Source organism: Dunckerocampus dactyliophorus, chromosome 9, assembly GCF_027744805.1.
Source record: "Dunckerocampus dactyliophorus isolate RoL2022-P2 chromosome 9, RoL_Ddac_1.1, whole genome shotgun sequence".
Taxonomy (NCBI): Eukaryota; Metazoa; Chordata; class Actinopteri; order Syngnathiformes; family Syngnathidae; genus Dunckerocampus; species Dunckerocampus dactyliophorus.
Genome location: NC_072827.1, coordinates 16,049,963 through 16,075,968, shown reverse-complemented (window position 1 = coordinate 16,075,968; position 26,006 = coordinate 16,049,963). Strand labels below are relative to the sequence as shown.

The 26,006-nt window shown below is 40.0% G+C and overlaps 1 long non-coding RNA gene across 3 annotated transcripts; it reads left to right on the top strand.

The window, feature by feature from the left end:
- Positions 1–814: 814 nt before the first annotated feature.
- Positions 815–25,691, top strand: LOC129187933 (uncharacterized). 3 transcript variants are annotated; one of them, XR_008572486.1, is made up of 3 exons: positions 815–949; positions 1,314–1,489; positions 13,788–25,691. It is a non-coding gene; the product is annotated as an uncharacterized LOC129187933 (long non-coding RNA). The 3 variants fall into 3 exon arrangements; XR_008572488.1 differs by having other exon boundaries at positions 1,314–13,856; positions 20,442–25,691; XR_008572487.1 differs by having other exon boundaries at positions 1,314–20,569; positions 24,117–25,691.
- The last annotated feature ends 315 nt before the right edge of the window (positions 25,692–26,006 follow it).

Here is a 26,006-nt window from a genome sequence, read left to right as displayed (position 1 = left end):
ATCGTTACATCACTACCCACCTAAAGTCTCAAAGTTTCTTGCTCCTTAGCATTGTGTCCAATCAGAACCTGACATATTTGCCAATCACTGCCATGCTGTCATATTTAAAGTCTTCCTCACTTTAATTTCAATTGTCCTTCATCCAAGGATTGTGTAAGTTATTGAGCCATCATCAATCCACTCTTGTGATTGTGACTGCTTGAAAGGCTTTAATAGCAACCAAAGACTCCAGGGCTCGATTTAAATGATCTAAAGAGTGTGGTCTAAAGCGCAAGCGTGTAATTAGATTAATGAGGCAAACGCCAGGCCAAAGTGATGCTGTGACCAAATGAGTAGAAGGTGTTTTTTCAAATAGTTGTTTCCCATTCTTCCAAGAAATACATTCCCAACTGTACACTTTGCTATTTAGATAATAGTTTCATTTCCAAGTTCATAATGAGTTTGTTGCATTATGTTTTACATTACTTAAAATAAATAAATAAATAAATTGTGACGTCCATAACAATTTAATTTGCGCAAACTATATCCTCAAGAAAACCATCTGTAACCCACGTTTAAAACAAGAAATTGAATCCATGTGATCAGTAATTACAAGTGATTAAGATTTATAAATAATAAACTATTAAAATGAGTAAAATGCCCTTTTGAGTTACACAAATAAGCCTTAAAATTCATAAATACGTCTTAAAATATAGAAATGTGTGCATATTCTTGATAAAAAGTCACCTTAAAAACAGAAAATGTTTTCATGTTCCTTTAAGAATAGTAAAAGTCCCTGGACACAAAAGAGAGCACTTCCCCTTTAAGGGAGCGAGGCTTCTTAGCGCTAGCAGTGCAGTAGCAGTGCAGTAGCCGAGCTGAGAGCACAGAGCCAACTGCAGAGAGGAAAAGTGAAATGTAAAGCGATTAAGGATCGCTAAACATCTTAGTGAGCAAGAATTGGCTTTTGGTGAGTTTTGTTTTTTTGGAACTTAGTTTGAACTGTGTGTAGTTATAGTGCAGGACTATTGTGTGTATGTGCAGAGAGCTACAAGGCACAATAGTTGTGACGCAGTTAATATTTTGCCCTTCTGAGAATGTTATATGTGAATATACTGTATATGTGTGAATATATATATGTGGTGTGAGGTGGGAAAATGTTTATATGTTTGAGAATGAGTGATTTTGCCAGTTAAAACCGTCTGTAGCCAACGCGATGGAAACGTTAGCCGCCATTTTAGGCTGAGGTGAATGTCATAGCTGTGTTGATATAAGTAAATGTGAACTTGTGATTTATGTACAGTATTTGTAGTGACTTACTATCTTCATGACAGGTCAGGTTTTTCTGTTTTGTACCTTTTGCGTTGGATTGAAACACCCGTAAGAGTGTGGCAGACACCTCTACAGTGGAGACAAGATGGCGAGCCAGATCCATGGACTACAGTTCTTGAACCTTCGTCGTGATTACAAGTGAATCCGTTTCCTATTGGTGAACATTGCTGCCAGTGCGGTAGGAACATTGACTCTTTTATTTTCCTCATCTCAACCAATCTTTGGATTTGCTAATCTGGATTCCACTTCAACATTTGATTGGAAGTCAAATACACTTCTGAACTGAGTAGAAAAAGGCTGAAAAGTGTATCACACTGTGTATCCTTCAAGATCTTTGCAATTTTGTGGTGCAAGTGTGATTTGTTTTTAAATTGATTTCGGGTTGAATCATGCTTGTAATTGGTTCTTTCCTAAACAAAGAGTTAACTCAACAAAAATGGAAATATCATTAGAAATTACTTGCCTGTCAACCTAACCAGGGAAAAGTACTCACAGACCGGTCTGATTGATAAAATAATTCAAGTTAAAATTAGAGACATTGGAAAAATATTCTTTTATTTACTTTTCAATTTCCTGGATCGCTTTATGCTGTTTATATTGTGTTTTTTCTGCAATTTCTTGTTAGTAAATTGCCGGCTCAAACTTCAACTTCTGGTATTTAGTCTATTTACACATTCTCATTCCACTCCTTCTGAACCTGGATCTGGTCCTGTAGTATTGTTAGTATGTCGGTGTATACAAGTGCTACACATCACTACTAGATTTTTACTCTATCATCGCCAGCAACGACTTTGTTAGGTTTTCCTCAGCTCGTCTTTATTTCGGTTAGTATCTAAATTTACTTGGTAAACTTGTTTCATAAAGTACGCGGTGCATTTGACAAGACAGCGCTGTGCAGGCTTGTGTTGCGTCAGTCACTTATGCAACTCAGTTGGGATAGCATGACCGCTTTTTTCCTTGAAATGTATTTTTGTCTTATTCCATGAAGTCATCACAAAACAGGCGTGTTCTCTTCAATATAAGAGTTTTGTTAGAGTTGGCAGTACTCAAACAGTGGTAACGTTAACCTGCATTGACTGGCCACAACATTAGGTACACCTGCACAGTCCAGAGGTGCATCAAACAGTCTGCCTGTATGGCTATTATACTACATTATATACATAAACGTGGTAAAATATTACACCCCTCTCAATACGTTGCAGTATGCACGTTGCAATCTGAAACTTCTTTTGTAACGTACATGGTGCGTTTCACAAGACAGCTGTATACAGCTCGTGCGTCAGTCACTGCCAGGTTGTTTTTTTTTCCGTTTGCTTGCTTATAATTTGGCTCGTAATATAAAGTCAGATGGAAAACTTGACTTGTAGTACTCAACGCGATGCTTTTGAGAAAACTGCAGTTAACAAGGCTGACAGATTATTTCCCTGTTTGCCATCACTGGATGTTTGCATGAATCATCAACTTCGCGCAGATCATCAAAAAAAAATGAATAAAGTCTTACAGGTCACTTACACACATACACAGTTCACATATAGCTGAATAACAAACAATAAATATAGCAACTTCTCATCAATCCATGTCAATTTCAGACTTAAAATAATGCACAGATTTAAGCCACACCCATTTCCGGTTAAATCACACCCACTTTACTTATGCCCCACCCACTCCGAGTACAGATACAGATAATTTAGATGGGCGAACAGATACAGATAGTTGTGTACTCACTCATCCCTACTATTAGCTATGAAACCCTCACCCCTAGAGGAAGGCTATGAATTAAATAATCAACATGAACAAATAATTGTAAAATCTTTATAAAGCTGAATGGACCTCCAGAAGAGGCCAAAATAATGATCATTAAAGACATCACAGATCTGCAAAAGTACCAGACGAATCAACCCACGAGAGAGCATTAAACACTCAAACATATAAAATATCAAATAGATACAGCCTAATTAATCCTCGACAAATAAACAACAATGGACCTTACTACACATATCTTGGATAAAGATATTGATCTGGATACAAATTTCTTCGCACATACAGTATTAGACATGAGTGCTTTTATTATACAGAGGAACAATACAACAATAATGATTATAGCAGACAGCAAGTTATCAGTTAGTCATATTAACATCAGAAACATGTATGCAAACTACATTAACATAACACAATATCTGAGTCAATTCAATGCAATTGCAATCTCAGAAACTTGGATAGATGCTAAGCAAGGCATAGATTTTGAGCTGGAAGGATACAACAGGAACTATATAAACAGGAATAACAAAAGTGGAAGAGGAGTGGCTATATGTAGACAAACATCTGAACTACAATGTGGTAACAAGCATGTCATTCGAAATTGATAACATTTTTGAATGTATATCCATTGAAATATGTAAAGAAAAAAGCAAAAACATTAGTGAGCTGTTTATAAAGAACACTCAAGTCAAGCATTGAAATGTTCAAGGACTGGATCAAAGCAGCCTTCACAGACGTCAGTCAAAAAATAATCTTCGTATGTGGGGACTTCAATATTGATCTTCTGAATCCAAATAAGCACAAAATAATAGATGACTTCATGGATACAATGTACATTTAGAGTCTATATCCGAAATCACCAGACCAAGCAGAATAACAGACCGTTGTGCCACGCTAATTGATAATATATTCACCAATAATTTTGATAACACAACTTGTGGTCTGCGAATTAATGATATCAGTGACCATCTCCCAGTGTTTAGAATTTACAATGGAAACTACAGGAGGAGAAAAGGTGAAAGACAGAAAAACATTTCAAAGACTACGAACAGAGGACAGTATTAACACTTTTAAGAAAGATCTGGAAGAACAAAGTTGGGAATGCGTCGATTGTAAAAAAGACATGGATGAAGCAAAAGAAGAGAATTCAACAGTGGATGACAAAGGGTCTGCAAAATGCTTGTAAGAAGAAAAACATTGGTGATACAAAAAACAAAAGAAGCAGAAAATAAGTATAAGACATACAAAAACAAGTTAACAAATATTTTAAGAGTCTGTAAGAGAGAATATTATAGTAATCTATTAGACAAGAATAAAAACATTAGAGTATCATGGGGCATCCTAAACAGTATTATCAGGAATGGATCCAAGAAAGCAGATTACCCTCAATATTTTATACATGGAAATGCTAAAAATGAGGATATGAACGAGGTAGTTGAAATGTTCAATAAATACTTTGTAAATAGTGGACCAAACTTGGAAGAAAGGATCCCAAAGTACTTGTCAGCAGATGAAGGGGATGCAAGTATAGCCCGGGATCCTCACTCCATGTTCCTCACTGGTGTGACAAAAAAATAGTGGCTGGGTTATCCTAGGAGCTATGTTGCCCTGGGCTATATGCTCCTGGTAGAGTCTCCCAAGGCAAACGGGTCCTAGGTGATGGGCCAGACAGAGAGTGATTCAGAAGACCCTATCGAAAAATCAAAAGCCGGATGACAAAGCTCTCAATTTACTGGTCGTTTCTACCCTCACCTATGGTCATGAGGTCTGGGTCATGACAAAAAGAACGAGATCGCAGATATAGGCAGCCGAAATGAGTTTCCTCTGTAGGGTGGCTGGGCTCAGTGACAGGGACAACAGGGACAGCCCTAAGAGACAGGGTGAGAATCTCGGTCATCCAGAAGGAGCTCAGAGGAGAGTAGAGAGGAGCCAGTTGAGGTGGCTTGGGCATCTAGTCCAGATGCCTCCTGGACGCCTCCCTGGTCAGGTGTTCCAGGCATGCCCAGCCGAGAGGAAGCCCTGGGTTAAACCTAGGACTGGAGGGATTGTGTCTCACAGCTGGCCTGGGAACACCTCGGTGTCCTCCCGATGGAGATAGAAGAGGTGGCAGGAGACGAGGAAGTCTGGGCTTCCCTATTGAGTCTGCTGCCCCCACAATCTGGACCCAGATAAGCAGGATACAACCGATAGCTGGAACTGAACATGTTTTATATTAAATGAAAGCAAAACACCCTGAAAAGTGTAACCTTTTAGGGCACACTCTGGGGCCTCGTTAGAAGCCCAGCAAACATATTGATCCGCCTTTAAATTTTCAAACACCTGCTTATTACCTATTGAACTATACACATTTTTACCATTAATGCAATTATGTTCAAGTCTTGTTGCCTTCTTTCAGAGACTGGTGACAGAAATTGGTTACATTTCATCCCAACAAGACCATCATCATCTTACAACTACTCTATAGGCATTTTATAATACACAAACTAGTATGAGTCCATAGGGGAGAAATCAGAGATATGGAGTTCAATGAAAGTAGGTAATCTGAATTAGAAGAGCAATCATAACATATTTTTGTAAGTGCCTAAAGCTGTCCAAAAGACTGGCCTCTGGCCAGGCAGCAGTAATTATATTGGCTCCCTGAGAAGAATCTGCCTTGAAAGCTAGAGTAAAAGTGCTGTCAACTGAGAGAGTAGAAGGACAATTGCATGCACAAACCCACACCTGAGCCTCCCCGAAGCATAATACTGTACACTCAGAGTGGCTTGGTGCACAGGCACTTAAAATCACACAAACGTAACACAATATTGTACATCAGATGGAAGAACATATCACATATGTTCTTGTACTTTCATTCTTCACCACGAATGCTGGAACACATACACGGTAGTTCCACATGGTAGTCGTTTCCTCGCCTGATGGGGCCCTTGTGCAATGGTGCATTTTTTTGTCCGAGATATCGACACCAGCTTTGTCTGACAGACATACAGCGGGAGAAATAATTACAGTGGAACCTTGGTTAGTGTATGCCCCGGTTAGCATGTGTTCTGGTTTACTTGCTTGTTTGTGTACATTCTCTGGTTTGTGTTATTAATACACTGTGTGATTCCAACTGTGTTCTGAATGTATTTTTATGACAAAATGTCCGTATTAGGTTGCTAATTCATGGAAACCAGGATGCCGCCCGTCTATGATGTCATCAGCGTTTGACTCTGTAATTCTTTGCTAATAAACACAGCCATTGCTGTTCTTTAGATCACGGCTGTAAAATAACCCACAATGGAGTCAAAGAAAGTTGCAAGTGCCAGCACTTTGATTTAAAAAATGTGAGAAACACTATTGAATTCAACAAATAACTCGTAGCGCAAAGGTGGCGTCTGTGTGTATCTTGCTGCCACATCGCCATCTTTGTCAACCATTTACGTCTTCAGTCAAAGTAAAAGTGATGCAAAATGTTCAAACCTCATGCCATGAAATTTTTTTGAATGCGGGTTCAAGTTCAAATTACAAAATATGTAACTGCTACTTTGAAGGGTGATAACTAAGTCATTTTTAAATATTTTTTTTCTGTCAACCACTCAAACTGTTCATTGGCATCAGACCTATCCATACATATGTAGTTTTACTTTTTTATTTTATCACCCCACTTAGGACCACACAAACCCAAAGAATGGGCTATGAAGACAATTGTTCTGTGTATATATATATGTATAAAATAAAGTAATTTCAAATATGTCATATGACATAATTAGAGCTTTGAATAAGGCAATAAGTCACAACAACAAAAAAATCGATGCATAGAACTTTTTTTTACAATAACTGTATAACTGAAAATACCCTTTGTGTGTTGAATTTACATAATATGTAATTGCTACTTTGAAGGGTGATAACTCAGTCATTTTTTTTTAATGCAAATAGAACAATTTATTAACAATAACAACAACAATAGGAACAACAAACCACTAACTACTATAACAAACTACTAACTAACAATTCAAACATTCCCTCTTTGTATGTTTGTTGCATATAGCAATACCACACTTCACACATTAATGTGAAGTCTGCAATTTTTCTCAGTGCACAGCCCACACTGCTTCCGCTTCAGATGGGGCCTTGCTGGGGCCACAGGTGTTGCTGGACCTGGCAGTGGAGCCACAGCTGGCTGCTCAGCCAGGCTTTCTTCTGGCTGGTCCAACCTCCTCCTCTGTCTGTGTGTGATTTCTGGTGTGACCAGGGCCTTGGCCACCTCCAGTAAAAACAGCCATCGCCGAAACAGCTTTGTGCGGCTCCAATCCGGCTCCACATTTCTGAACAACACAAAAGCGTTGTAGGCAGAAATGTCCACCATGTGATGGAACAGACACATGGGCCACCTCAGCGCCCGCCGGCGACAAGAGTAAGCTCCACAGACCTGCAAAGAAGACAAAAAACCAACAAAAAAACATCAGATGACATCAGACGACAAGTTAGCTTTGATAGAAAGCTTTGACCATAAAAAAAGTACTTATTCTTACCTGGTCCAAGTGGTCAACCGCTCCTTTGCATTTATTGTAGTCCAGGATAATTTGTGGCCTCTTGAGTGCTCCCTCTGGAACCTCTGGCGTGCGGTGCCTCGAACTCAGGACCAGAACATTTTTTGCTCTTTTCGGCACATATGACATGAGGGCCATATTTTTTTTGAATGCAAACAAGCTGGAACAAAATAAAATAAAAACGTTTATTTATATAGCACTTTTCATAGAAATGCAAAGGCCAAATGACAATACAACATAAAAAGAAATCTCACCTTGAGAGTGGCTGCCTGCAGGTTATTCTAAGGAGTGCTGGAGGAAGCTCCTCGTTGTTCTTTCTCAGGGTGCCGACCAATGCATTTTTTTTTATTTTTCAATTCTTCGGCCAGCGGGAAAGAAGTGAAAAAGTTGTCGGTCGTGACAGTGTGCCCTTCGAAAGAATCACACAGGTGCAGCACCACGCCCATGCCCACATTTGAGGTGCGCGTGCCCCCTGGAGGCTTTCCCGTGTATACCTCCAGTTTCAACGCATCGGAAGTGTCCACGTCACAAAGCGCCCACACCTTGATTCCATATTTCGCCGGCTTGGACGGCATAAACTGCTTGAACGAGCAGCGGCCTCTGAATGACATCAGCTGCTCGTCCACGCAAATGTCTCTTCCAGGGCTGTAGAGCTTGATCCAGACTTCACTAATGGGCGAGAGCTTGTCACTGTGGTGATGTCGTGGCCGGAGCAGCTTGTCATCGAACCTTAGCGCACGGTTTATCTGGCCAAATCTGCCGTGCGCCATGGTTTGGACAAACATCGGTCTGCCGAGATCTTTGTCCCACAGGCTGAGCGTTGATTCGTTTCTGGACCGGTACATCCCCGCAAGAATGGGCAGTCCTAAATACGCACGCAGCTCCTGCACGGCTAGCTCGGCCCAGCCCGTGATAGCCCTGCACCCTTGCAGGTTCGTCATTTTCAAAATGTGATCCATGATATCGTCGGGAAAAAAGAAATCAAATGCCGTGATTGGGCTGCTAATTCTAGTGATCGCGTACCTCGTCGGCCCGGGAGAGGGAAGTGTCGACGGGACAAAATGCCGGGACATCTCATGGGTGGGAGACCAAATTATTTTTTTGTTTTTGGACCTCCATAATCTTCCGTCGTCTTCCCCTTGGGAATCATCAAAACATCTAGTCCAATCCAGTCTAATTTGGAGTCGTAGCCACACCGGATTGGTCTCATTGAGTTTGTGGTGATGGGCATGTACAGTCCTTTTCCAAGTGGCCAGGCGAAGAGAAAAGAGGTAGAACAAACATATCTTTGATGGTTTTATTCACATTCAAGCAACAACAATGTAACCTGGTCTCTCACTTTAGTTAATAGAAAACAGGAAGTTTAGACTGAGTTTGTTTAATGTAACCAAGGACAGTTTCTGTGTCATCTTCCAGTACCTGCTGTGGAGGGGGCAATGCTAGGAGTAAGAGCAGGGATAGGTGGTCAGACTGGACCAGGTGTGGTCGTGGTTTAGACTTGTAGCCAGCCTTAATGTTGGAGTACACTTTGCTCAAAGTATTAACTCCTCTTGTTGCACACTTAGGGAGTTGCTTAACCACTGTTTGCTACTCTGACGGCATGGCTCAGCTACGTGGCTGATTTTAGGGGGAGCGGTGTTGAACAGGAAGGACAGGGCTGCTGGGTGAAGAACATACCCCGGTTATCACAGCAATGTTGACTTTGCTGGGCCACTGTACAGCTTAGGCTGTGTAATCGCCAGTTTCCAACTTCTCTTGTCCTCCAGGAGTTGTCTCGCATGCCCAAAAGGTTTTTTGGTAAAGTTGGTCCTCTCCGTCTGCTTCCGCGTCTGTTTTGAATGCGCTCTGCCTTCCGCAGGCTGGCATGGTTGTCCTTCACCTCCTCCCACAGTGGCTTGAGGCCCTCCTTTTCCTCTTAACTTGCCGTCCTTTGCTGTTTTTGGAAACAATTGTTCAATCTCGCTCTCCTTCCTCTTCTGAGATTAGATTTTAAAGTTTAAGGTAATTAATGGGCATTCATGCTAAACCTTATTCTGTACAAGTGATATGGATCCTATCTCACCCTGAAATGATCACCAGTCAAACACAGGGCACATACATAACCATTCACACTCATAATTAACCTGTACTAAGATGCATTTTTTTGGTATGTGTGAGGAAACTAGAATACCTAGAAACAAAACCCACACGTACGGGGAGAACATGCAAATTCCTCACAGAGCCCAGAAATGTAATGACAGTCTAACTAATCAAAAGGACCATGACATCATTTATTCCACATTTTAATTAGTTATAATTCATATTCATTTTTTTAAAACATAGAAAACCATCCATAGTGATAAAACTTATTGAAAAGAGCTTGTTGAGGCTCCCCCCCCCATTTCAACATTTAGGGTTTGGGAGAGGAAATGCACCATTCCATTAAAATACCTAATTAAGTATACTTATGACAGCATAAGTGAGCCCTTATTTTAATCAAGTATTACATTTCATTGTACTCGTTGCAACATGAAAATGGAACATAAATTGAATTATCCTTGACTTTGTTGTTGCATATTAATGATGCTTTGAAGTGGGAAGTGATGGATCTCAGTTGAGTTAAGGGCAACTGGGTGATTGCATAAAAATGTTTTGACTATTCACCTTTGCACACATGTTAAGGAATATGTTGCTAATTATATAATTATATAGGCATATTATTTGTATGATTTACAAAAACAACATGCTGAAGATGCACAGCAATCAAACCTATACACTACAAGTACACAGCCATCATTGGTTGTGTTTCAGAGGGGAATGATCTGGAATACAGGACGGTCATCAGGGACTTTGTCAGCTGGAGTGAGCTTGACCAGCTACAACTCAACACCAGCAAGACAAAGGAGATGATCATTAACTTCCAGAGGAAAACATCTCATTTCACACCGGTGAACATTCAGGGAGCGGACATAGAGTTGGTAGACAGCTACAGATTCCTGGGTGTTCACCTTAACAACAAACTGGACTGACACCCACGCCCTCTACAAGAAGGGCCAGAGTCGCCTCCACCTGCTGAGGAGACTGAGGTCCTTTGGTGTGTGCAGGACTCTTTTACGGACCTTTTATGACTCTGTGGTGTCCTCAGCCATCTTCTATGCTGTGGGCTGCTGGACAGGGGGCAGCACAGACGGGGGCAGGAGCAGGATCAATAGACTGATCAGGAGAGCGAGCTCTGTCCTGGACGGTCCTCTGGACTCCGTGGAGGAAGTGGGGGGGAGAGAAGGATGTTGGCTAAGCTGACATCCATCATGGACAACACCTCTCACCCTCTACACGACACTGTGGGTTTCCTTAGCAGCTCCTTCATTAGCAGACTGTTACACCCACGGTGTCAGAAGGAGAGGTTCCGCAGGTCCTTCATACCAACCGCTGTCAGGCTCTACAACACCTGCACCACTTGAACCATGTTGTAGTCACTATGTCACTATGTATTCTTTACTTGCGTATCTTGCTTGCTGCTGTAACAAGTGAATTTCCCTGCTGTGGGGTAAATAAAGTACAATACAATACAAGTATACTACAGTAACAGTAGCAAGCCATACCTGTCTTTTCACCTATTATTAGTCAAAACATGCATATTTAAGCAAATTGTATGTATTTTGTGTCTAAATTACCGTAAATTCTGGTGTAAAAGCTGCACCCACTAAATTTAGAAGATGTAGAATATTTGTACATATATAAGCCGCACCGGTGTATAAGCTGCAGGTGTCCACATCATAAAATGGGACATTTAGTGCACACATGTTGCACAGAAAGATTTTTCTAAACTTTTAATAAAAAAAATTTTCCAAACAGTGCGCGCCAGACAGTGGTGCAACACTGCTTATTAACTGTGCAAAACAGTACACAGCTAGTTAAAAACAGTGCCGAATAGTGCATGTAACATACAGTAGATAACAATAGCCTACCCTCTTCCTTTTCAGAATTGAACAGCATCCTAATTCCTTTGTCACAAACGTTGTCGGCTCTCTCTCTTGTTCGGTGAGCTGTGTTCAACTGGAGTAGTCCTACACGAAGCAGCCATGTTTCCTTGTCTTGACAGCCAAATCCATTGCCATCCATCCATCCACTATCTATGCCGCTTATCCTCAATTCCATTGCCTTCAACTTGAAAGCGGCATCAATTTCATTTCTTTGTGTATGTTCAACAGTATGATAAGCTTGTCAAGACTGCAAATGTGCACAACGCGTTTACATTTTGGTACAGTAGGTGGCGGTATGTTGGTTGCGACCCACCATAAACAAGAAGAAGAAGGTCTACATCCGGTCATTTATTTTCAGTCGTCAGTGTTAGATGGATAGACGGAGAACACGGCATTTTATGTTTTGTTTCATATGCTTTATTGTATCCGTATTTATATTTAGTGATGTATAGTATACATGGGTGACTATGACGTGTACGCCTCTGGCTACTCAATTTCAAATGAAGACGATTATATCAAATTTAGGTCTGGAATGGCTTATTTTCCGTCTTTTATGTCTACTATATTAGGTAAAGGTGACTATCGGGGTGTTATTTAATGTCAGATAGATGATGATAGATACTTAGTATTTTAAAGTATTTTTGCAAAAGTGTCCTAGTAAACAAAATCACTTAAAAAAAAATAAGACAAACAAAGCAAAATAGGAGAGTTAAGAAAAATAAGAAAATAGAATAAGAATAAATAAATAAATACGTAACAGATCACTTGAATCAAGAGGCTGTAAGAACAAAAAAACATATGCAGAAGGCAAACAGGTTTTCTATGCGCTACAAAAATATTCCATTTAAGAATAGGGAATCTTACTTTGCAGAAATGTACTTATCACGGCCGGGTTTGGAACCAATTAACCGCGATTAAAAAAGGGATTACTCTCATATAATTATGCACTAGCGTCAGCTGGCGCCAGCGTTCGGTGACACAGGCTGCCTCCGCCCTGCCCCAGACCTATCTTCGCAAAAATACATGAATTTTGCTTCAACTTTACTTGGCCTCAAGTCCATTGAGACAAATATTGCATGAAAAAAAGTACTTTAAAATCTGTAAAATGCCTCAAATACCCAACATTGGATTATTTTACGGGGCATATTTTGTCTGTAACAGGAGTATGCAGTTAGTTTACCCAAGGGGCCACAAACACTCGTTAAGTCATAAACTGAGTAAAGGTAAAGGTTTTTGCATGCACAGATTTACATACGTAGGCTATGAATGTAAGTGGCATAAGTACATACAGTATAAAAAAAAGATTTTGGTTTAATCGACACATGAAGTAAAGTTACTTCAATTTTATTTCCTGTTTTGATTAACTTTACACAGGTCAGGGAAAGTGACAAGGAACAATTTAACTTTTTAATCTCAGCTGTGTCCTATTTTAGGGAGAGCAGACCAAATCTGACACAGTCCAGCCACTTTGAACAGACTAAGCACACCGATAAATATATTTGCTTCTCCACTTCCCTCACCCTCTGTCTATCCCTCAAGACAAATTTAAATGTAGGCAATGTGTCACACGAATAGTGGCTTGAAAGTAATTCAATCCCTGTTGGAGGCTATATGAAGCCGTCTGACTATTCTGCAGAGGTAACGGGATATTAAGTTTCTTTCAGAGATGAAAAAAATATTTAAAATCTTCAAAGTTTCCACTGCCTAAAGTGAATACTTGTGATAGCATCTGATCATTTTAATCAGCTGATTTTTATCAAGACTTGAATGTTTGACATTACCATCCCAGCCTCCTCAGTTAAAAGATAACATGACTTAACCCACTGAAACTGGGCAGTGTCTTTAACAAAGGGAACCATTGTATGCATGGCACAAAAACACATCCAATTGCAGCTGGGCCTGAATGAGCAAGTCACTTTATTAGCTGCTCAAAAGCACGTACAGTGCTTTGCTCTGCTTTATACACATGTTGTGAGGACAGAAGCGTCTGACTGACAACAAGTCGACATTGTTCACACCACTCTGTACTGAAGGGGAAAATTTACATTTTGTGAATAAAATATTTTTAATGACTGAAACAATATATATATATTTGTAATTAAAAACACAGTTGTATAATTTGGACATTTGCTCAAACAAATCTGCTATATTCATGAATAAAGTGTGATAGTGAAATAAAACATCTGACAATCAACATCCAACAATTCATTGTCTCCCACTTTTCCAGGTCACGGTCATCGGTGGGCTGCGGGCTGGCTTTGGACGAGAGGCGGCGTACACCCTGGATATGCATAGGGTACCGAATGTAAAAATTAAATCACATGTTTTTTTAGCTCATATATTCGGACTATTTACTTCTTTTCTCACATTTAGCTCGCTTTTCTCAAATTTAACAATTTTCTCAACATTTGAGGTAGAAATGAAATGGTAAATCTAAATGTTAATATACATCTAAATGTTAAAACTAAAATCGAAATATAAAATCTAAAAAAATATGACCTCACCTCGCATTGACAGCACACCAGTCAGGCGTGGGCGGGCCAGTGTATGCTGAGAGGCGTGGACTATATGTGTATTTTTGAAATATTAGAGATTTAACATTTAAATTTAGAATGAATATTTATATTTCAATTTAGAATGTATAGTTATCATTTATACAGTATATACCATTTATATTCATATTTAATATTAAGATTCAACATCTATATTTAAATGTATTTTAACATTTATATTTACATTTAATATTATTTAACATTTACATTTTGCAATTAGTGGTACTTTTAAGCACAGCAGCAGCAGCGAGACGGCGGCTTGTGCCCCTTCTTCCACGTTCTACAGACAGCTGTCGGCTGCCAGTGTTTTGTTTCCACGGCCAATCTCCTTTTTGTTTCATGCAGACAGCTTGTGCAAGCCTTCCCTATTACAGTATAGTGTTAAATACTGCCAGCCAACGGCCCTTTTGATCACGCTGTTTTTGTTCCCCTCGTTATTTGTAAATTTGTACAGAATGCTTTTGTTAATTTTTTATTATGTTTTTTGTCGTGGTTTACAACATACTTTGTTTGTTTTAGTATTTTACTTGTTGGGCGCTTCTTTATGTGAATGTTAATGAAAGATTCTTTATTTGTTGATACCTGCTGCCTCTGTCCCTGCTTTATGGGGTCTACACCTATTACCATCTGCCACAGTGGTCCCTATATGATCTGATCTGCAATGTATACAGTATTTACATATATAAATGACAAGCTTTAAATATGTCATTACTAACCAAAAGCTTAATTCTTTATAAATATCTAGCTTTACTATGAATTGTAGCCATGTCCCTTGAAAATACAAGAATAGCACATTTGGTTTTTTAAAATTGCGTCACTATGAGCTACTCTTTGCGCCGGCCGCGGTTTACACCTTTACATCATACTTATGACTAATGTCCAATATTTCCCGAAACATGTCCACTGTTCTTTTTCTCTGTGGCCGTTAAAAAGAGATACTGTATGACGACCAGTGGCGATAACCATACCGCCAGTATGAACTTGCTATCAATTTTGTAGCAGTCAGTCCAAAGGTGAAACACACTTACAGTTTCCAGTATATTTGGAACATAAAATGTTTTTCATTCAGTGTCATTTTAGTTTTGCTTGTTTAATATTCTCCTCCTGCTCATACTTGGGAACTGTGTGTCTCAGGCGATCAGTGTCCCATGCTCGCACTTGAGGCAATAATTTCTCTTTAATTTGTACAAGTACTCAGTGCAGAGTTCTTTGTGCAGTCAGGAGTTATTTTTTGGTCCTGGAGGCTCCTTTAAAAAAAAATATAATTACAATGATTCCAAGTTGTCAATTGAAGGATCTCATTGAAGAATCAGTCCCCAATGACTGTCTGTGCGTGTGCGTGCGCGTATACAGTATGTGTGGGTTTGTGTTTGTGTCTTACATACTGTAGATGAAAAGCCAATATGATAGAGTGGAACCTTGGTTAGCGTTATTAATCCATTGCAGAATGTCCAACTCCAACCGAAACGAACACTAACCAAATCAACTTTTTCCATATGAAATAATGGAAGTCCAATTGCAGTTGTCCCTCGTTTATAGCAATTAACTGGTTCCAGACCCGACGATAAATGAATTCCTGCCATGGAGGATTCAATGTTAATACATGGAATATTTTCATAGTTTGAGCATAGAAAACCTGTTTATGACTTTCTATTATTATTAGAGCTCTGGAAACAAAAAATAACACACAACACATTTGCAACTAGGGACTCGAGATGGCCGCTGGCTAGCGAGCTAACCTCAAATTTATTTCTTCTAAACTAAAGAAACAAAAAACTTAGACACGGAATGGGAGGAGAGGTTTTTTCACTCTATAATGTCGGACATGCCATGGCTGACTTCATGCCTTCATGCACTGTTATGTAATGTAATGTCTCAATGTTTTTTGTCATTACTGCCGCCCAGTGACCAGAATACTACATATCGCTTGTTTTTCAATATGTTTTGACTACTAACAAACCATAGTCTACCAAGAAACAGCAATCATCAAGTAATTTTCAGAAAAAAAAACGTGATATAGCGAAGGAGCGATAATCGAACCGCAATATTGTGAAGGATGACTGTAATCTATTTCAGAAAGCTAAAAATGTTCATACAAAATACTTTTTTATAGTTCTACATGCAGAAAACAATTCAAAATGCATATAAATACATGATGAAGGAAAGGGGTAAATAAACATTTAAGGTTACTTTACCTTCTTTGAAGATGTTTTTTAAATTAAATCTTGTTTGTCACATCAATAACTCAAACTGGAGCTGAGGAAAGTTGCAAGCGCCAGGATCTGATAAAGAAGGTGAGAAACAATACTGAATTCAAGAAATTCAAGAACTCATGGCATTTACGAAGGTGGTGTCCGTGTTGATCTTACTGCTACATCGTGTCTTTGGCAACAATCACGTCTTTAGTGAAGGCAAAAGTAACCTTAAATGTTCATTCATCCCTTTCATTTGTTGTTTATATGTATTTAGAATTGTTTTATGTATGTAAAACTATAATTGTAACACTACAAAAACGTGTTTTGTGTTAACATTCTTAAAACTTGTGGCGTTTTAGTTAGCAAAAAACTACAGTCTACCAGACATCATAAATGGGCGACTGAGCTGACTTCCAATTCCTGTTTCTATGAACTGTAGTGTCAATCTAATGGGGTGCTAACAAGGACGTTTTGTGTTAAAAATACATTAAAAACAGAGTTGAACTCATGCAGGGTATTAATAACATGACACGACATGACGTGCACCATAATTGTACGCTAACCGCAAACCGCCTCAAAATTTAGGCGTACATTTTCAATGGTAACCAAAAAACACGCTAACCGGGGTATATGCTAACATTGACAATTAATGAAACTGAACTAGACAGAAAACTGAAGCAACTGCATTTTTCATATACATTTGTCATTTCTGCATGCTTTTTTCTGTAATTTTAAAGTTGGTCCCTGTCTTTGGTCGCCGTACAGAGAGGAGCTCGTCGTGAGAGCAGCTCTGGCTGATTGCACTCTGCAACAGCGCTCTTTAAAAGTATATTCTAGAGGCTTCTTGTGAAATCTGAGCTGGTAAAAATAGAATATAAAAAAAATAAATAAGGTATCCAACCCAGCAGGCATTTTTGAGTTTTGTCACCTAATAAGTCATGAGACTTATACATATGGTTTTACTGCTGAGTCACAAGTGTGAATGCAGACTTGGCAATGAACAGAGGAGGTGTTGCGATGCTAATTTTAAGATAATGGTGATCAGTGAACTGGAGTCATAATCAAATGTGAAGCAGCTAAGAAATACGAAATCTTAAATTGTGGTGAATGAAATATGATGACTTTTTGTCTTCCAAAAATACGTCTTGAAAAAATCGTCAATATGGTACAAATCTTTGTTGAACAAAATGCTGTTATAGCATTCAAATAAAAATAAAGAAGAAATGATTCAGAAAATGAAAGAAATGCTCCCTCTTCAAAGACTGTCAAGGAAGGACCAATAGGAAACAAATATCACCAGTAGGCAAATTGATGACATAGCGCAAGCAAATGGAATTGCCTGTGATAGGTCAAGTGATGTAAACAATATTAAGCAAACAGCACTGGCATGCGGATATGAACTCTGATAGGCTTTTTTATGTTAATTGGCTAGATCATGTTTTAATATTAAACAAATACGGGAACGACTCAAAATAGCCTACATCGATCAGTGTTTAAATTTTTTCAAAGTAGGCCTACACATGCGATCTCTACTTCTGTTCGTTGCATTGTGTTGTAACAGGAACAATTTAAAAAAGATTAAAACTTTTAAAAGCTGTGTCATGTTTTGCGGCTCCAGTCCATTTTTCTTTATTGAAAAAGGAGGCAAAATGACTCGACCCCTGAACTATGATGGATATGATGTGAATTGCATTCTAATGAATTATGTTTTTGACTGATATGTTGGTGTTGTAATACCTTTTGTCATTTAAGAATAAATACCTTATGTTATTTTGTTGGAGATGCCTTGCCTTGTCAAGGTGTCACAGGAGTAAAAGTAAGAACGGGTCTAATCAGGACCTTTGACAGTCCTCACATTCACCCTCGAATCACATGCTGTTTAGCTCTGAAAACACTAATTACATTTGGAATCCAATTAGGGGAGTGGTAATGAAATTTCCAAACGAGGAAACTTGTAATCTGCTCATTGAGGTATTTAATTATGAGTGGGCCTGTGCATTGTAGATATGCCACACCTTTGATTGGTGGACATCGAATGGGTTCTAGTGCATTTTATTTATATATTTTAGGTAAAAATACACTTCTTTTCTCTTTGTTATCCAAGTCTTACATGTCATCAATCATGTTTATTATATACTCAACTTTATTACTCGGTTAAATATTGCATACATATATTTGTATAACAAGAACACTAAGGGTATCATATTTCATTAAAATACAAAGTTTCTATCAAGTGAACAGAAAGCTACACTGCCTTATACTGTATATATGACATGAAGGTTGTCATCATGTAAGTGTTTGCCAAGGGCAAAGACATGCCCCTGTCATCTAGAATTCTGAATTGTCCTTTTTGTATTTGTCCAGAGCACACAAGGCCCCATTCCAATAAACTAAAAATACTGATTTAACTTACAACTTTACACATTCTCAGGGTGTGATGATCCATTACACTGAGGTCAGCAGGCAATTCTGGGCACAGAGATAAAGCTCTTTGGATAAAGGTCAGCTTAAACAGAAATTTGTGGGTATAACATTTTAACGTGGTGTTTAATAAAGTGTTAAAGTAATCCTGATTAAATTAGCAACTGTCACTTATTGATGAAGTGCACAGTAATTCATCAGAACTCCTTGTGCGCCAGGGACTGTGAACAAGGTTCCCATATGCAGACACGTGAATAAACCCAAATAGTTATTAGAGAATGCAGGTGCAGAGGTGCAGGAGAATCTTATGTGAGCAGTGCGGGAGTGGCTAGGATAGGGAGCGAGGCAGTGGGACGTCAAGTGAACACTGCAAAAAGTGAGTAAATCTTATGACAAACTCGAGTTTCCACTCGATTCTAACAGTACTCACCACCTCAATATTCTCAGGATGGGCACCGTGTCGTGGAGAGGGTCGGGATCCAAGATGAAGGAAAAGGGAATGCAACAACAGTTATCCGGAGCATATCCTTCCCAATCCCCCAAGTACTAGTAGCTGTCCACCTACCGCAAACAGTGACGGTGACCGGTGGATGGTCATCAATAAGTTGGGTAGATGGTGGGGGGCCTGGAAGGAGAGGTACAAGGGCTGGAGGACACAGGGCAGACTCGGAAAAACATGGAACACAGGATGTATCCAAAGGGTAGAGGGCAACTTGAATTTAACAGGGGATTGATTATCTTCTCAATGGAAACCGGGGCTAAGGAACGCTTGCAGGTGTCTGACTTGAGAGGAATGTGTTTGGAAGAGAGCCACACACTCTGTCCGACTGTATATTTTGGGGCCAGCATCTAAGGTCAGCGAGCCTCTTGTTGTCTTCTGAGGTTCTTTGCATGGTGCCTCGTTCCAGACCTCTTTGCCTGTCTGAGTTGGACCTGCATGGAGGGGTCCTTTAGTACTGGTGGGAAAAAGGGGCAGCTGATAGCCAAGCGGCAAAATCTCGAGAGCTGAACTGGTCAAAGAGTTATGTACCCTATTAATAATGTACTCTAACTATATACTCTATCCATATGATCCACCCAGATGGTAAAACACCCAAGGGCTGGTTGACTCTCTCGTATTGGCCATTTCAATGGGAATTTAAATGGGGTTGATACCCAGACAAGCACCTTTCCATACACAGGAGATGAATTGAAAACCACGGTCAGAAACAAAGTCCACTGTGATTCCATGGAGGCAGAAAAATGATCCAGGAGGAGCCAAACGGTTACCAAGGCAGAAGATCATTTCTCCATGTGGATGAAGTGGATATATTTACAAAGTTAATCCACAACAGTCACACGATGTAGGACCAGAGCCACCCAGGAATGGGTAGAGGCTGGCGCATTCCTGAGGGAGGCTGGTGGGAGAACTTGTTTTGTGCTAACACAGCGTATGCTGAAATCAACCCAGTGATGTGGTCACCAGAATCGCCTTTTGATATTTTCTCAGTTCTAAATTCTCTCCACCAAAATGACAGAAGCCTTTTTTTCTGCTCATTCCGACATTTGGTCGTCAACACCTTTGAAGTTCAGCTGTTAGTGACGGTTAGCTGGTTTTGCTAGTGATTATTGCCGAATTGTAACGTTTCTGTTCCTCTTCACAGTCAGTGACTTCAGTGCTTCAGATTAAGACACGAGCCTCCTTTTTTAATGTTTCTCTCCACCTTTCTGTAGTTTGGGTTCCTCATTGGTGTACAATCTGCTGCTGAATCAAATACAACAGCATGATTCGATATACATGATCTGGACCGATGGATGCAGTATAATCAAGAAAGAAGAGAAGAGAACAACTGATGGCAATGGTATGCACTGTGTCGTTAATAGTCAATTTTCTAAAGTGTATTATTGCTACCATAATAGCACATGTCAAATGTGGCACAGACATTGTGATCTCTGAGTATTCCTGCCAATGGCTCTCTGTTCTTTTTCATGACAGGTGTTACAGAGTTAATGGGAGGAATTCTGGAGATTTTTTTCTCTACCATATGGACAGAAAATATCACTTAATATTTGCAAAGGTCAAATGTGGTTTCTTAAGTCATATGGATGTGCAAATCAGTATAATTACAGCTCTAAATTCATTTTAACTAGACTAGCAAAAAAGATAATGTTGAAGAAGAAAGCGAGATATTCTCCGAGAAAAAACAGTGATGTCATGGTCAAAATATTTCTGCAATGTCAAAAGAGTTCCCTTGTTGCCATAGAATATCAGCATGCATATCTTGGGATACTTGTTTCCAAAGAATTTCTCTCACTCTTTAGAGCCTTTTGTGAAAGCTGCATTCAGTTCCAGTTTTTAATTACTGTCCTTCCTCCCACTGGCTAGCTAAATCATAGAGGGAGCTGAATGAACTCTGCCTAACCAATTAGCTGGCTGGGCTGCTTGAGCAAACGGCATTAGTCGCTGCTTCATTGCAGCAGGATGCCCCAAGGTCTTCAGAATCCCTCCCTCACAGATGAGAAGATTTAAAAAGAATGCCAGATCCTCAGCTAAAAGATATAATAATTACATTAAAGGAGCCTAAGAAAATTATGTAGCCTTCACGTCCTCCTGGACCACAATTGAATTGTTTCAACTGATATGTTTGTGAAATTTTAAATCAAGCTGATCAGACCAGTACCAAACTAGTGCCCATATGGTCAGGCATGATAAGGGAAGCAATTATTTATTGTTATGTACACTCAACAAAAACTACACTCAGCATATTTGCTGTTTTTCACAAGCTGCACTCAAAAAATTGTAAACTTTTTTTGTGTACACAAAAGGCCAATCTTTGTCAAGATATGTTCCATATACCAGAATACACCCACCTCATATGTGTGGCATATCAAGATGCTGTTTAGACAGCATGATTGTTTTACAGGGGATTTTGGGGATCCGAAAACCAGTCAGTATCTGGTGTGACCATCATTTACCTCAAATACTGTATACACCGATCCAGAGCACCCCACACATGATCAGTGAATGACGTGACTAGGGAGTGAGCTGCTCATGCAAGAACACGGATGTTTTCTGCTTCCAGGAAATTTGTACAGATCCTTGCAACATGGGGCTGCGTATTATCATGTTGCAGCATGAGGTGATGCTTGTGGATGACAATGACAATGGGCCTCATGATCTCGTTGCGGTATCTTTGTGCATTCAAAATACAATCAGCAAAAAAAAACAATAAGATTATGAATTAATGTGTATTTGATTGAGTGAAATAAGTATTTGAAAATGTGACTTACTGTTGTAATTGGTGGAGAAACCCTTGCTGGCAAGCACAGAGCTGGACTTTCCTCGTCACCAAGGTTGCCCGCATCTCTCAAGTGATTTTGGTCCACTCCTCTTTACAGATGCTCTGTACCAAATCCTGAAGATTTCGAGGCTGTCACTTACCAACTCAAAGTTTTAGCTCCCTCCCTCCAGATATCCAATGGGATTAAGTTCTGGAGACTGGTTAAGCATCTCCGGGATCTTAACGTGCTTCTTCCTGAGCGGATACTTTGTTTCCTTGACCATATGTTTTGGGTCATTGTCATGCTGGGAGACACATCCTTGACCTATCTCCTTCAGTGTTCTGGCTCAGGCCAGTTGAGTTTTCAGCCTAGATTCATTCATCAGCCTCTCAGTACGGTGAAGTCTCCCTGTATCCTTAACAGAGAAACGACTCCAAACCAGAATGTTTCCAAATCCACGTCTGACATCGGGACGGTGGTGGTGTGGTAATTTTCAGCATTTGTCTGCCTTCAAACAGGTAAAACTTTCATGAATGTCTTGTAATAGCATGTGATTGCTGCTTTCAATAGCAATGACATGTAAGTGGCCTTTTCTTGTCAAAAGGTTAGGCTAGCTAGAGCTTCTGACATTTTTCTAGGCACAGGCAATTAAGCGGATGTTTTCACTCTCTCCTAAACCCTTCACTGAGTGCGATTTTCTGTTCAGTTACCTTAGATTATGCAACACGTTGGGCTTGTCAATATACACTCCCTGAGAAAGCTGTGTTGCATTCATCCCGCACAGTGAAAATAAAATTCTGTGCTTGACATCTGTGCATATGTAAGGCACAATGCTAGGTAAAGGTCATACCTGTCAACCCCCCCATTTACTACTTTGCCCTTCTTTACAGGTGCCCTTCAGTTTTAATAGTCGGCTGTAGTTTGCCTGTATTGTAACTTTCATGTAAAAATCCTCTCCGGTATTGCCAAAAGAGCACAGCTTCCGGTCTGCTGAGCAACGTCATCCTGTAACTGGTAAAGTCAGGCCTTCAAAATAAAAGCACACCAGTAAAATAATGGTTGTAATGGCAAAAACTAATACAAAAACATGCATCTGATTGATTCGACGTGGTCGACAGAAGCACAGCACAGTAGGCAGTTGTGTCTTTACAGTAGACACCTGCCAAGAATTTGCAGGTGCAGCCAAGACGTTGAGACGATCAGGTTTGGTGGCTGCAGGATTGGGTCTCTGCTTTTTGTGTATGACGTGTTTCTGCTGGCTTCATCGGGCCGTGACCTCCAGCTCTCACTAGATAAGTTCACAGCCAAGAGTAAAGCGGTAGGGACGGGAATCAGGACCTCCATGTGCGAGTCTATGGTTCTCTTGGGAAAAGGTGGAGTGGAGGAGATCAAGTACTTTTGTGTATTGTTCACAAGTGAGGGAAGAATGGATCGCGAGATTGACAGGCCGACTGGTGTAGCGTCTACGGTGATGCGGACTCTGCATCAGTGCCTTGGGGTAAAAAGGAAGCTGAGCCGAAAGGCAAAGCTCTCAATTGGTGTTCAAGAATTTGGATAGTGATTGAAAAGACAAGATTTGCAGCTGCAAGTGGCCAGAATGAGTTTTCTCCGTAGGGTGTCTGGGCTCTCCCTTAGAGACACGGTGAAAAGCTCCATCAAATGGAAGGAACTCAGAGTAAAGCCACTGCTCCTCCACACTGAGAGGAGCCAGAATAGGTGGCTCCATCATCTGGTCAGGATGCCACCCGGACGCCTCCCTGGGGAGGTATTCAGGTCACGTTCAACCAGCAGGAGTTCTCGGAGAAGACCCAGGATACTTTGGAGAGACTGGGTCTTTCAACCGGCCTGGGAACGCCTTGTGATCCCCCCGGGCTGGAAGGAGTAGCTGAGAAGAGGGAAGTGTCTGCTTAGGCTGCTGCCCCCGCAACCTGATCCCTGGATAAGCAGACAATGATGAATGGATGGTCTTTATCACTTGTTATGAAAAGATAGTGTTGTGTTACATTTGCAATTGTGTGTAGCAGATTTTTAAGAATTATATGTGTAAGGTGCATCAGTATCACATTGTGTATTACTTCTCATTTGTCCATCCATCCATCCTTCTTCTATACCGCTTTTCCTCTTTAGGGTCGCGGGGATATGCTGGAGCCTATCCCGACAAGCGGCAGGCGGGGTACACCTTGGACTGGTCGCCAGTCGCTAATCGCAGGGCACGTATAGACAAACAACCATTAACATCAAACAACCATTCACACTCATACCTATGGACAATTTAGACATGCATGTTTTTGGATGTCGGAGGAAGCCCGAGTACCCGGAGAAAACCCACGCACGGGGAGAACATGCAAACTTCACACAGAAATGCCCAAGGGAGAATCGAACCGAGGTCTTCCCGATCTCCAGACTGTTACTGTGTTGGCCAACATGCTAACCACTAGACCACCCCTCTCATTTGTTATGAAACTTAATAAAGGTTGTAGAAAATTGTAGAAAAAATGTTTTGAAATCTAAACAAATTTGAGGCCAAACAACACATTTCACTTCAACTCTAGAGGTTCCACTGTATTTGCATTTGATAATGTAGCTCTTGTCTATGTATATGTGTGCCATTGTACACAATAATTAATAAAGATTTGTGATTGATTAATGGTCACTCAATCCGGCAACATCTTGCATTTTGCCAAGGTAAAACTAATTCAAATAAATAATATATTCAGTGAGTTTAATGAGGCTTTGCTATGATAGGAGGCTACTAAGGGTATCAATACACCCATTCCCTTCCCTTAGAAATCAGTGTATAACCTCCTGTTTGATGAGCTATATATAGTCCTTTCAAAAAAGCAAACCCTCTGAAAGACAAAATGTTTCAATTATAACTACAGTGCAATGCTACAATCCATAAGAACATTAAAAACCTAGCACCTTTGGTGTGCATGAGTCATTGATCCACCCACAATGGAGATACTGTATGTCACTGGACTGACAGCAGCAGCTGACAAGCCTCATCCAACAGGCACTGTTTGCCCAGATGGTTGAATGTAATCAATTTAAACTTTCAGATGCATATTTAGATTATTACAGCACGTCCCACACATTTCCTACATCAGGTGCTCTCCTGCCAGTTTTCTACCACAGCGTGTGTGTGTGACAGTGGTGGCCATTTTATTAGTCAGCTGGATAGACTCCAGCTCATCCGTGACCCTAATGAGGACAAACGGTGAAGAAAATGGATGGATGGATGTATTTATATCCACAGGAGCTCAAACACTAACATTTACTACACTTGTCATTCAGAAGCAGCAAGCAATCAAAAAGGAAAACTCGAGTTAATAAGACCTCGTGGACTTTAGTAGAAAACAGGATAAATTTTAAGCTCTGACATGCTTGCATTATTAGTTTTAATCCCTGAAGGCGTTGCACTCCCCCACGTGTTTCACCTATTGGAGCTGATTAGATGTATGCTTTGGTTGAAGTTGACTATCTATGCTATGGGAGTTTTAAAAGGTCACAGACATAATGAAAAAAGGCATACTTGTCTTCTTAAAACAATTCAAGCATTTTGTACTGCATGTTACACATTCAGCATCTATTAGTGCTATAAAAAATGCTATCGTAAATGGTTAAATCGCTATTGTTAAACATAGACATGAAGGACCAAAAGAAAGAGAAAAAAATGCTCCTTAATTAATTTTGTGACGCAGAAATGAGGCAAAAATGAGGTTGTGATGGTTTTACGATTGACATTAGTTTTTTATTAGTATTTTTTTATTAGTTTTTCATCCAGCTGAAGTAGTGCTCAAGCCAAAATGCTGGACCGTGTATTTATACTTCATTTATACTACTTTATACTTCAAAAAATGAAGAATCAGTGACCTGCTATAAGTGCTTGAAGGCGATAGTAAGTAACGTAATTTTGCTCAGTTAATACGCAGCACTTACATGTTGGATTAAATGCCAAACGGTAGTGTAACACTGGCAGAATTGTGTATCAACTATCAATTTGTGCTCTAATTGTGC